We start from the raw sequence: 10357 nt of genomic DNA on the forward strand, positions 1-10357 counted from the left end.
AAGCAACCTCCTGCTAACACATGGGTTTTCTCTTTGTTTTAGGGGACTTTTGAGTAAAATTTCACTTGTCCTTAGCGTGATGTCTCCATGAAGTGAATTCATTCTGGTGACAGGTGCTACACAGCTATAAATATTTCATGTTGCTATGTAGACCATAACTACATGCATTAGTACACGTCTTTCTTGCTTAAGTGTTTAATTACATAAGTTTTGTAAGTAATGCAACTGCATAAATTAAACCTACAATCAATTTGGGTTGAAGTGAACACTCCCTGCTTACACTTCTCTTCAGCATACTCGAATTCTGTGCTTGCAGTTTGCTGAGGTTTCAACAGAAGCCTTTAGCATTGAAGACAGAGCTGCAGAACAGGGGAATAAGCTACCTTGTTACCTTGCTTGTTTGGAGGAAAAGTCATGGAGTTATTACTGAACAATTGATTCCTGTTTATGCTAAAGCCTGAGAGTGGGAAATGCACTTTAATTAAACCAAATAAAAACATTATCACATTTCCTAGTCTGAAATTATATTGAAATGAAAGATGTATTTCAGTACTAAAACTGCTAAGCTGTTATCGTGGTTTAAACCCCGTCAGGCAACTTGTTCACTCACTCCCAGTGAGTGGTGCCGAGCTGACAACAATCGAGGCCCCCCCCCCCGCCACCGGGGCTCTCCCCTTCGCCGCTCCCGGAGGAACGGGGAGCAGGATCGAAAGGGTGCAACTCCTACGGGTTGAGACAAGAACAGTCCAGCAACCAATGTACACCACAAATCACCACCGCTACTACCAACTACAACAATGATAAGAGAAAATAACAAGGGAAGAGAATACGATACCACCGGCCAAGAAACGAGTCCCATCCGGAAGCCTGTGTCCTTCCGGGTAACTCCCAGTTACCCCCCACCCCGGGCATGACGTGCTGTGGTATGGAATACCTCCTTGGCTAACCTGGGTCAGGTGCCCCATCTCTGCTTCCTCACAGCTTCCCCTCCTCCCTGACAGAGCATGAGCCTCACAAAGTCCTTGGTCAGGGTAAACATCACTTAGCAACAACCGAAAACATCGGTTTCACCAACATTGCTCCCAGGCTGGAAGTCAAAACACAGCACTGCACCAGCTACCACAAAGGAGAAACATGACTGCTACTGCTGAACCCAGGACAGCTGTCATGGTCAATGAGTAGAATAATGGAATGATGTATGAATGATGTATTTCAGTACTAAAACTGCTAAGGTGTCATGGTCAATGAGTAGAATACTGGAATAATCGACTCATAGACTGGTTTGGGTTGGAAGGGACCTTAAAGATCGTGAAGTTCAAAACCCCTGCCACAGTAAGGTCACCTTCCACTGGAGCAGCTTGCTCCAAGCCCCTGTGTTCAACCTGGCCTTGAACACTGCCAGGGATGGGGCAGCCACAGCTTCTCTGGGCACCCTGTGCCAGCGCCTCAGCACCCTCACAGGGAAGAGCTTCTGCCTAAGAGCTCATCTCAGTCTCACCTCTGGCAGGTTAAAGCCATTCCCCTTGGCCTGTCCCTACAGGCCCTTGTCCAAAGCCCCTCTCAAGGTTTTCCGAGGCCTGTTTAGGCACTGGAAGCTGCTGTAAGGTCTCTCTGGAGCCTTCTCTTGTCCAAGCTGAACCAGCCCAGTGCTCTCAGCCTGTATTCACAGGAGAGGTGCTCCAGCCCTTGATCATCTTCGTGGTCCTTGCACATTGAAATGAAAATCGTTCAGAGTAGGCAACAAAATGTGAGTAAATAGTCAGATTTCCAGGAAGTCCTGCAGGGGTTGAACTCAGGCTCATCAGCCCTCCTAAGTGTTTGGGAATGGGACAATAATGAGGAGACTCTGTTTTCATACTTCCTCCTTATGTCTAACCTGAACATCCCTTGTTTAAGTTTGAGCCCATCACCCCTTGTCCTATCGCTACAGTCCCTGATGAAGAGTCCCTCTCCAGCATCCTTTCAGTCCCCTTCAGTCACTGGAAGCTGCTCTGAGGTTTCCATGCAGCTTCTGTTCTCCAGGCTGAACAGCCCCAGTGTTCTCAGCCTGTCTTCATACTGGAGGTGCTCCAGTCCCCTGATCATCCTCGTGACCTCCTCAGAACTTGCTCCAACAGATCCATGTTGAGGACACCAGAACTTAGCTTAAAAAATCTTAGCTTAAAGCAGGAGAAGGAAACACAAGTAACTGACTGTGGGAAAAGTGAGCAGAAGTCTGGTTAATCAGAAAAATATATTCTTCTTGGCTGAGACTTCTTTATATTAGAGAGGAAATTTGGTAATGCCTTTCTTGGTAATGCCAAGGAAAAGGTGACAGGAAGTACTGTTCTGTGCAAGTCCCTGCTGACACTGAAATATGTTTCAAAAGCTCACATGGATGGTAAGTAATACCAAAAAAAAGGTTTGTAATCATGATTCAATGAAAAAATTATAGTAACACGTAAATAGTGTATCTGAAGGACAAAAATTCCTAGCTGTTCTTATGAAAGGAAATATTTTTCGGCATATGCAAGGTATGTATCATAAATGTTTTTGAAAAATACATCTATAAGTGCTGTATTATGCTATTCTTTTTCTTAACCCATCATATTGAATTGCATTATTGCTGGGTCTGTTAAGATCTGAGCTCAGATTTTGTTGCAGAGCATTTCTTTTCCTTTCACAGCCTGCTTATACTGTTTATCCTTATGAGTAATGCTTTGTCCCCATCTAGAATATTTCCTGAGACTAGTTCATTTCCTCTGTCTCACGTGAGCCCTAGCACACCAATCAGACAGCTGGATTTTATCTGTTCTCAATGCGAGGAAATTAGTTTTAAGAACTCTTCATATAAATCAGTTCAGCTTGCAATCTTATTCTATTTGTATCAATTCATTAATTACTAAGGTCAAACTTCTGGATTAACCAAAGCCAAGACTTCCATCTCTCTTTTGCTGTCTGTTTTCTTTTTCTTAACTGTGCCGTATCATACATCTTGTTGCTGCTCAGTATTTATATCTATTTGGACTTAATTTGACCAGGAGCTGTTCAATTTGACATATTCTGTACTTGTGAGATCATAATATGTTGCTATGGAAAAAGTTACGAGTTCTAATTAAAAATGCAGAGGTCACAAGTTTCCCAGAACCAGCAGGGCAGAGATCCTAGGAGAAAAGTATCACAACATAAAAAATCCAGAGATATGTCAATCTGCAGCTTTCCACATCTGAAAGGAGAACAGCAAGCATTCAGCAAAGAACACGAGGCTGAAATGTGGATCAAGCTCTCTCACGTTCATTCAGATGCTGTATGTCTCCCTTCCCACTGGCACAAGTTACTTCTGGAACTTACGCAGAGCACCGATATTTGAAATGTCAGACTGATACAACTTAAAAAGAGGAGAGAGAGAAATTAGATGAACATTAGTAGAGAGATGAGTTAGACCTGCCTGTTCATCCTTTCAAATCAAATACCACTACTGAAATAATCTCCATGTAATGGAGTGCTTTGTCAGCTACATGTGTTCATCGCTTCCTTTGGAAGTTCATCCACTTTCAGTTGTCTTACTGACTTCTCTTCAATACCTCTTTACTTGTTTAACTGTTTGCAGTTTCCCCTTTTATAACTTTTAATAGGTAAACAATTAGTGACTCTTTCAACTCCTTTTGCTCCAGTTTAGCCAAATGGATCGTTGATCCAGTCACAGCCTTGAGCTACCAGTGCCTGAGCTGCCCATACCCATGACAAGATGTACCCAAGCTATATCTTAATCAGAGCACAGGATTTAAGAGCAGCTTAAGTGTAATGAACTCCTGCTCAATACCTCACTGATGCAAATCCACCTGTTTTGTGCTATGTTTGGGATTTCTGCAGTAATCCCCAACATAGAGAGCTGAGTGTTGGAGCTCCCAGTGCTTCCACTTCAATCACTGTTTGATTTAGTGACAAATACTGTGTAATTGTCTTCTAAGTTTGTGCTCCCTGCCCTCCAGTAGTAGAACAAAGCAGTTTGTCTCTTTGAACTCAGTTCTGCAATTCCAAAGGAGTGATGTGTAACTACTACAGCACAATGCCATGGTATTTCCAGTTTCCTCTCAGGATAGCTGCTAAGTGTATTTCTGTCTTATGGCAATGGGAAGCTTTCAGTCTGATGGGTTCTGCTCACCCAATTACTCTTTTAGATTAAAAAAAATATTAATTAAATGCCATTTCACTGATGACTGAGCTTGCCAAAGTACAAGATCTCACAGCACGGCACTTTGTGTCCAGTGGGAAGTTGTCCTTTAACAGCAGGTCTCATTATGCACATGTGCAGCTTCTTGTCATCAGCCTGAGATTCATATGGCCCATAGAGAATCATTCTCATGACCAAAGAACAGTCACAAGTGTGTCTTGTAGGTAAGCAGACAATTGATTTAATGTATGTTTTGACAAATCATATGTGGACCTTTGCTTAAGTTTTCAGTTATATGCTGGTATCTTACAAAAGGTAGAGCATGAGACTCATGAAGTAGACTTAGCATCCCAATTTAATGTGTGTATGCATATGGGATTTGTTTTTTCAGTTCCTACAGGAATTCTGTACTTGTTTTATTGCCAGTGTTATATATAGTTCACTATCATGACTGTGGCCTCAGGTCACATCCCTTAAACTGAGGAGATAGACACTCGAGTGGAATACCAGAATAGAAAACCAACTCTGTTGTTAGGACAGCCTTTATTCATAACTACAGAAACTGCTATTGGGATTATGTCTTTCAAAGCCTATTTGCATTATTTTAGTCTAATAGAAAATGCCACAATTCATAAATCAATGGTAGGTATTGCCCTCCCCCCCCGCCTTTTTTTTAAGGTTTTAAACTCCCGTATCTAATTAGGATGAGGGCAAGATGCCTTCATGAGCGCTTACAAATGCTGAGCTATCATTTTATGACTGTAGAGAATGTTACTGTTCTGTATTTAATGAATCTTTTTTAAGTCTATGAACTGAGCTAATTACCATGAAAAATTCTAGGCAGATGTCTTGAAACTGTTTTACCAGCTATTTCCTTTGACTGTTCTTTGTGTTTTAATAAGGCAAGAAGTTTTCAGACAGTTACACAATATATTCAGGATCAGGATCCACAATGAATGTCTTTCTATTGAACTGAAGCAATGTCAGATCTTCACTTCCTTGCTTTAGTTCTAAGCCACATTAGAGGAGAGACTGGGGGAATTTAGAGGGTATCCACATTTGTGAGAAGGTAAAACTTTATACATCAAGCATTTCTACATTAGTAATTTAGTTTATGCTTTTTAATAAGCATATGGATTAAGCTAATGATTAAAAAATCCTTCCTGTGTAATATTAGAGACTGAAAATAATAATTTCCTATTTTTGTGTACAGATAGTAAATATCAATTTTCTATCATAAAGCAAAAACTCCAACATATTACAGTCATTTTACAGAAGTGTGGTATTTCCACTTTCCCGTGTTCTTCGTGGGGGTATTTTTATTGCTATCTGCCTTTCCTTTGAATTTATTTCTTAAAAAACCAGCAGGATCCTCTGAAAGAGCAGTATCCCAAAGGGAAGCTGTGGAGATCTTTCCTTGAGTCTTCTAGAAAATTTCTCAGCCCTGAAGATTTCTAAAAGGCGCAAAGCTGGAGTAAAACTGTTGTAGAGAGCTTGGAGTAAAAGAACGGGCTGCGTAAACTGTTTTTGTACTACAAATTGTGATTCAGAGTGTTGCTAAGTGCAAACAGAAATATTTTCCTGTTAGCTGCCAAACAAGCAGAAGACTTTCCGAGTTTCTTTTTTGCCATTTGTAAGTCTAAAAAGGGTGCAGCGGGGGGAGGGAAATCTGTCTGGCCTATCAGGGTCTGGTTCCCTTCCCAGGCTTATTTTAACCCTCTCTGGGTTTTTCCAGAAAGGGCGTAAAACCAGCAGCAGAGCAGCAGTCTCAGTAATCAGAACCCATTTTACTCAAGGACAAGGCGACAGAACAAGGTGAGGTGCTAAGCAAGTTGTGCTGTCTCCTAAACCAGACTAGGATCTATGCTATTTACTAAACTAGCTACTAGTACTAGGATCTATACTAGTATACTAAATAAAAATGCTAAGTCAAGTATTAATAATTCCATGTGAAGATTTTCACAGCAAACTTCGGCCAAAGAGATTTCTTGTATGCATGGAAGATTTTAATGAATGAGGACAATTACATGAAAATGTTTGTATGTGATTGTAGGATGAAGAGATCTGTCATGAAAAGTCATGAAAAGAACCATTCATTTCAGAACAAACCATATAAGGCACGTAGATTTCTACTAGGCTGACAGAGACTAGGCAGTAGACCAACACTTAAAAGAAAAAGCCCCTCAGAACAGAGAAGCTGTTCTTCCCTTTGTGCTTCCCTGACCAGGTTTTTTTTTCATGAACATCTGTTCTGTATCTGTGTGTTCTAAAGTCTGAGATGTCTCTTAGCATGTCTCTTAGCAGCAGGTTTTTGAAGGTCCAAGTCTGAGGAACATCGCACTGGTATTTTCACTTAACCTACCTGTATGAATGAGGTAATATTTAAGGCATATGCTTGAAAACCCTTACCAATAAGTACTGAATGGCTCTAGTTGCCCCTTATGGCTGTAGCTGGAAGGAGCAGGCATACTTGGAAATGATCAGCTTTGCTGGAGAACTCATTTAAGGCACGTTCAGGGTAGAAAGTACCTTTGGGTGGCAGATTTGTATTTACACAGCCCTCAGAGAGGCATTCTCAGCCTGGAGAAGAGAAGGCTCTGGGGAGACCTTAGAGCAGCTCCCAGTGCATAAAGGGACCAACAATATATTACTAGATCTTATGACAAAGATGCAGTTAAGGAAACGTCTGAGATTGGGAAAAACTAGTTGAGCGCTAGCTCTAATTCTATGCAGTAATGAGCATGGTCAAGTGAGAGAGCTATTTAATGAAAGAGTTCTCTGCAATGTGCATGAGGTCTGTCTGGATGAAAGGGGTATGCAATAGGTATGAGCAGGAGGCAGATTGCTTCTCTTATTCTGTAGTTTTTGGCAGTTGCAGTCATGCAGGTTCTTTGTTCCAGATGCTCAAGCGCATTTCCTTTACTTTGTCCTTTGCTGGTCAATGCTGACGGTACACCCTGGACCATCAACTGGAAGTGGCAAACAGAGCATGAGTTTGTATTGATTTCTATGCTGTGACAGATTGTGCCATGGGCTAGTTTCAGTGTAAGGGCTAGAAATAAAACCTGGGAACTTTCCTTCTCAGAATGCAAGTATGGATGTAGAAGAATCTGGCCAGTGTCGTAGTTAATCATGTCAATATTAAACAAGCTTTTGCCAACCTTTAAAAATAAAAATATGTTTATGCAGAAATGTAACGAAACCCCATTTTTTTTTGGTTATAAGCTATGAGTCAATTTACTAATGTCAGACTATGGATTAGATGCGACTTGCCAAAAATAACTATCAAAGCAGGTCACCACTGTGCATATGAGACAAAAGGCTGTGCTAATATTATCATGGTCTTCTGTGTTGGTTGTACAAATTCATAGACTGTAAGCTCATTGCAATTCAGGACAAATTGAATGTCTTTTACTCTTAAATACTATCCTACCATATCTGACTGTTTGCCTGTGGCTGCTAATTCAAGAAAACAGACTTTTTAACTGGGCACTTGCTAGATTGATAGCCTATGTTCAGATCAGTTTAGTGGAAAAAGCAATTTAGCCTTGTATTTAATATGGGCTGAAGCTGATCTGGTAAGCTGGATCCATGCAAACCTCCTGAAAAACCTGCCAGTTTGTTTAAATTTCATCAGCAATTTGGGATGAACCAGCATGCTGATCGTCATGTTCTGAGCTATGTACAAGTGATTTCTTCAATTGGCTTTTGACAAAACTCACAATGAAAAGAGCAGTGTTTTCATTACAGTGCTCAAGTTTATTCTGTCAGCGATGCTGCTCCTTTTGTTGTCATCCCTTATAAGAATAAATACGTGGTTATAGGTGATGTTAACAAGGGGCACAGAGTAGTTTACCGGTACACACTCCCAGTAGCACATACCAAACTCCCAAAGGCCCATTGCTTTCTGTAACCCTAGTACCAACTGGACTAAAAATGATATGAAGTGGTCTGTAGTTGCTATGCCAACTGTCATACACCAAATGTATTGAGTATCTGTGGTCCTGGGATAAAGGTTGGACTTGACCTTAAAGGTCTTTTCCAGCCTGGCTGATTCTTTTTCATCAGTGCCCGTGTCATCATCTACAGCAAGAAACAAGTGGTTTTGTTTTGTGTTCGTGTCTGTTTGGTTGGGGTTTTATACAACAGCTAGAAGCACTGCATGGAGTTAGTGCTGAGAAGATTATGGGTGAATTGAAATAGCTCCTATAAACATATTTTGTCTGAAAATAGAAACCAAATGGAAGTTTGCTTATTATAGTTACTTTGTAAAAGAAGTTTTTTCATATATCTCTTATAAAATTTAGCAATGTTTATTGCAAGGCTCAGCAGTGAGGTTACATCTACTCATTCCATATGCACGTGTGTATTTGAGAACAGATTGGGGATAGGAATTGATGTTTCTTGCACCATGATGCAGTATCCTGTTCAACAGGTTAGTTCATGTTCTTGCAAGCTGTAGTGGTGCTTTAACTTACATATAACACAGTCCAAGTTTCTTGGTGAATTAAAATCTGGTTACTGTTTGGTTAGGCAGCATAACTAGGCATAGTTATTATAGGTTAGTATGCATATATTATTAGGTTAGTATGCATAACTAGGCATAGCTAATTCCCAGTAACAAAGGTATTTTCACATAAAGAAATATGTTGGGATACATCTCCCAAGGGTTCATCCCAGTTAGTAATGAGAGGACAAAATTGTTGTGTTGTGTTTTATTTGTGTATGACACTTGGGAGAAGAAACAGTCATTCCCTTTCAGTCACTTTCATCTAAAGTTCTGAATATAACGTCCCGTTTCATAAAGGTCTTTGAAATGAAAGGAGTATACTCCTTGCTCTTGTGAGTGGATTTTCTCTGATAGCCAGCAGCAGACACCAGCTCACTGAGGAAAATCGGACTGAGGGGGTTTTGAAGTGTATTTGTCACCAATGAAATTAAACAAGTCAGTGAAACATTTTCACCCTCTCTGAGCTTCTCTGTCTGTACTCTGTGTGTGTTGTTTTCAGAGGGTGGAAGTACGCAAAGAATCATCTCTCTCCCAGAAAGAAAGAAGTACCTGCAGCAACAAAGGAGTTTTCTGGAGCTGAGTGTAAGTTCTTTACTACTGGTTGCAAAATCAACATCCAAGGGAAGGAATACACAATTCTGGCTGCTCAGTTAAGGTTGCTTTATTGTATCTGCATGAATGTTGAACTTCTTTTGGAAAGAATAAATGCATTATTTAAACATACATAGTGCCACTTGCTCCTGTTGAGCAAAACAAAGATGAAAATACCCTTTGCACTCTTTCAAGTTAACTTATTGATGCTCCAATGTGTGTGAGTGCCTTGGGCAGTAGGGTGTTGCACATTTCTCTCAAGACTTTAACACAAAGCTGCCTTTTGTCTTTGATTTGAGTCATCCATTGATTTCCAGCAGGGAATCAGCCTGCTGAAACTATATAATAGAGTAACTTTTGTATTCTAGAATACACAGCTCAACCTCTGCTGATGGAAAGCAAGTAACTTGGGTTAAGCAATAGGACCAGTGTATAGTGAGGCAGTACTGATGTTCTTCACTATTTGATGTGATACCTCCACATGCATTTAGCATCCGTCTCTGCACCCTTATAAGAAGATTCTTTGGTTTCCTACTTCTTAGGCTTACAGTCTTATTTCCATTGAGAAAATTGGTGTTTTTCTGGCTGTGTGTTTAAACAGACTAATGCAAACATGCTTCAGTCTTTCTCATTCATGCTTTGATGCTGCAATCCTTGGAATGCTTGTCAAAAGGAGCCTAGTACAAATTAGGCAGGTTCTCACCCCGCTCATCGTTTCCAAAACACATTGCTACAGCACATCAGTTTGAAACAGCAGAATTCAGATTATTTCCCCAAACAGCTGTTCTGTAAAGTAATAGTTGTCATGAAGAGGAATCTTTCATTTTCTGTTGTATCTTCATGATGCTCTCTAAAGCATTTAATTAATGAAAAAAATGTTTTAAGCAGTACTTTGTCATCCAAACACTGAAAGGAAAAAGATCACTTTTCAAATGTGTCAGCATTGGATTATTTTAATGAGTGTCACAAATAATAGCAAGCTGTATTTCCTAGTTTTTCCCCAGATGTTCACTCTACTCTCCTGTTAATACATATGACTTCCTTACAAGGAATTTTAAATAATTTGAACCAAATAATTTAATGTAGGTGACAAATGACTGCTG

At 40.3% G+C, this 10357-nt stretch overlaps 1 long non-coding RNA gene across 1 annotated transcript in view; it reads left to right on the forward strand.

Moving 5' to 3' along the window:
* Nucleotides 1–9436, forward strand: part of LOC133270091 (uncharacterized) — a 90290-nt gene extending 80854 nt beyond the window's left edge. Inside the window, exons 4-6 of the long non-coding RNA XR_009743667.1 lie at nucleotides 43–113; nucleotides 4295–4377; nucleotides 9163–9436. This is a non-coding gene — a long non-coding RNA (uncharacterized LOC133270091). The remainder of the gene's footprint in view (nucleotides 1–42; nucleotides 114–4294; nucleotides 4378–9162) is intronic.
* Nucleotides 9437–10357: the final 921 nt, after the last annotated feature.

This window comes from Pezoporus flaviventris, unplaced genomic scaffold (genome assembly GCF_033815535.1).
Source record: "Pezoporus flaviventris isolate CSIRO_AGI_PZ_B2104156 unplaced genomic scaffold, CSIRO_AGI_Pfla_v1 ptg000017l, whole genome shotgun sequence".
NCBI lineage: Eukaryota > Metazoa > Chordata > Aves > Psittaciformes > Psittacidae > Pezoporus > Pezoporus flaviventris.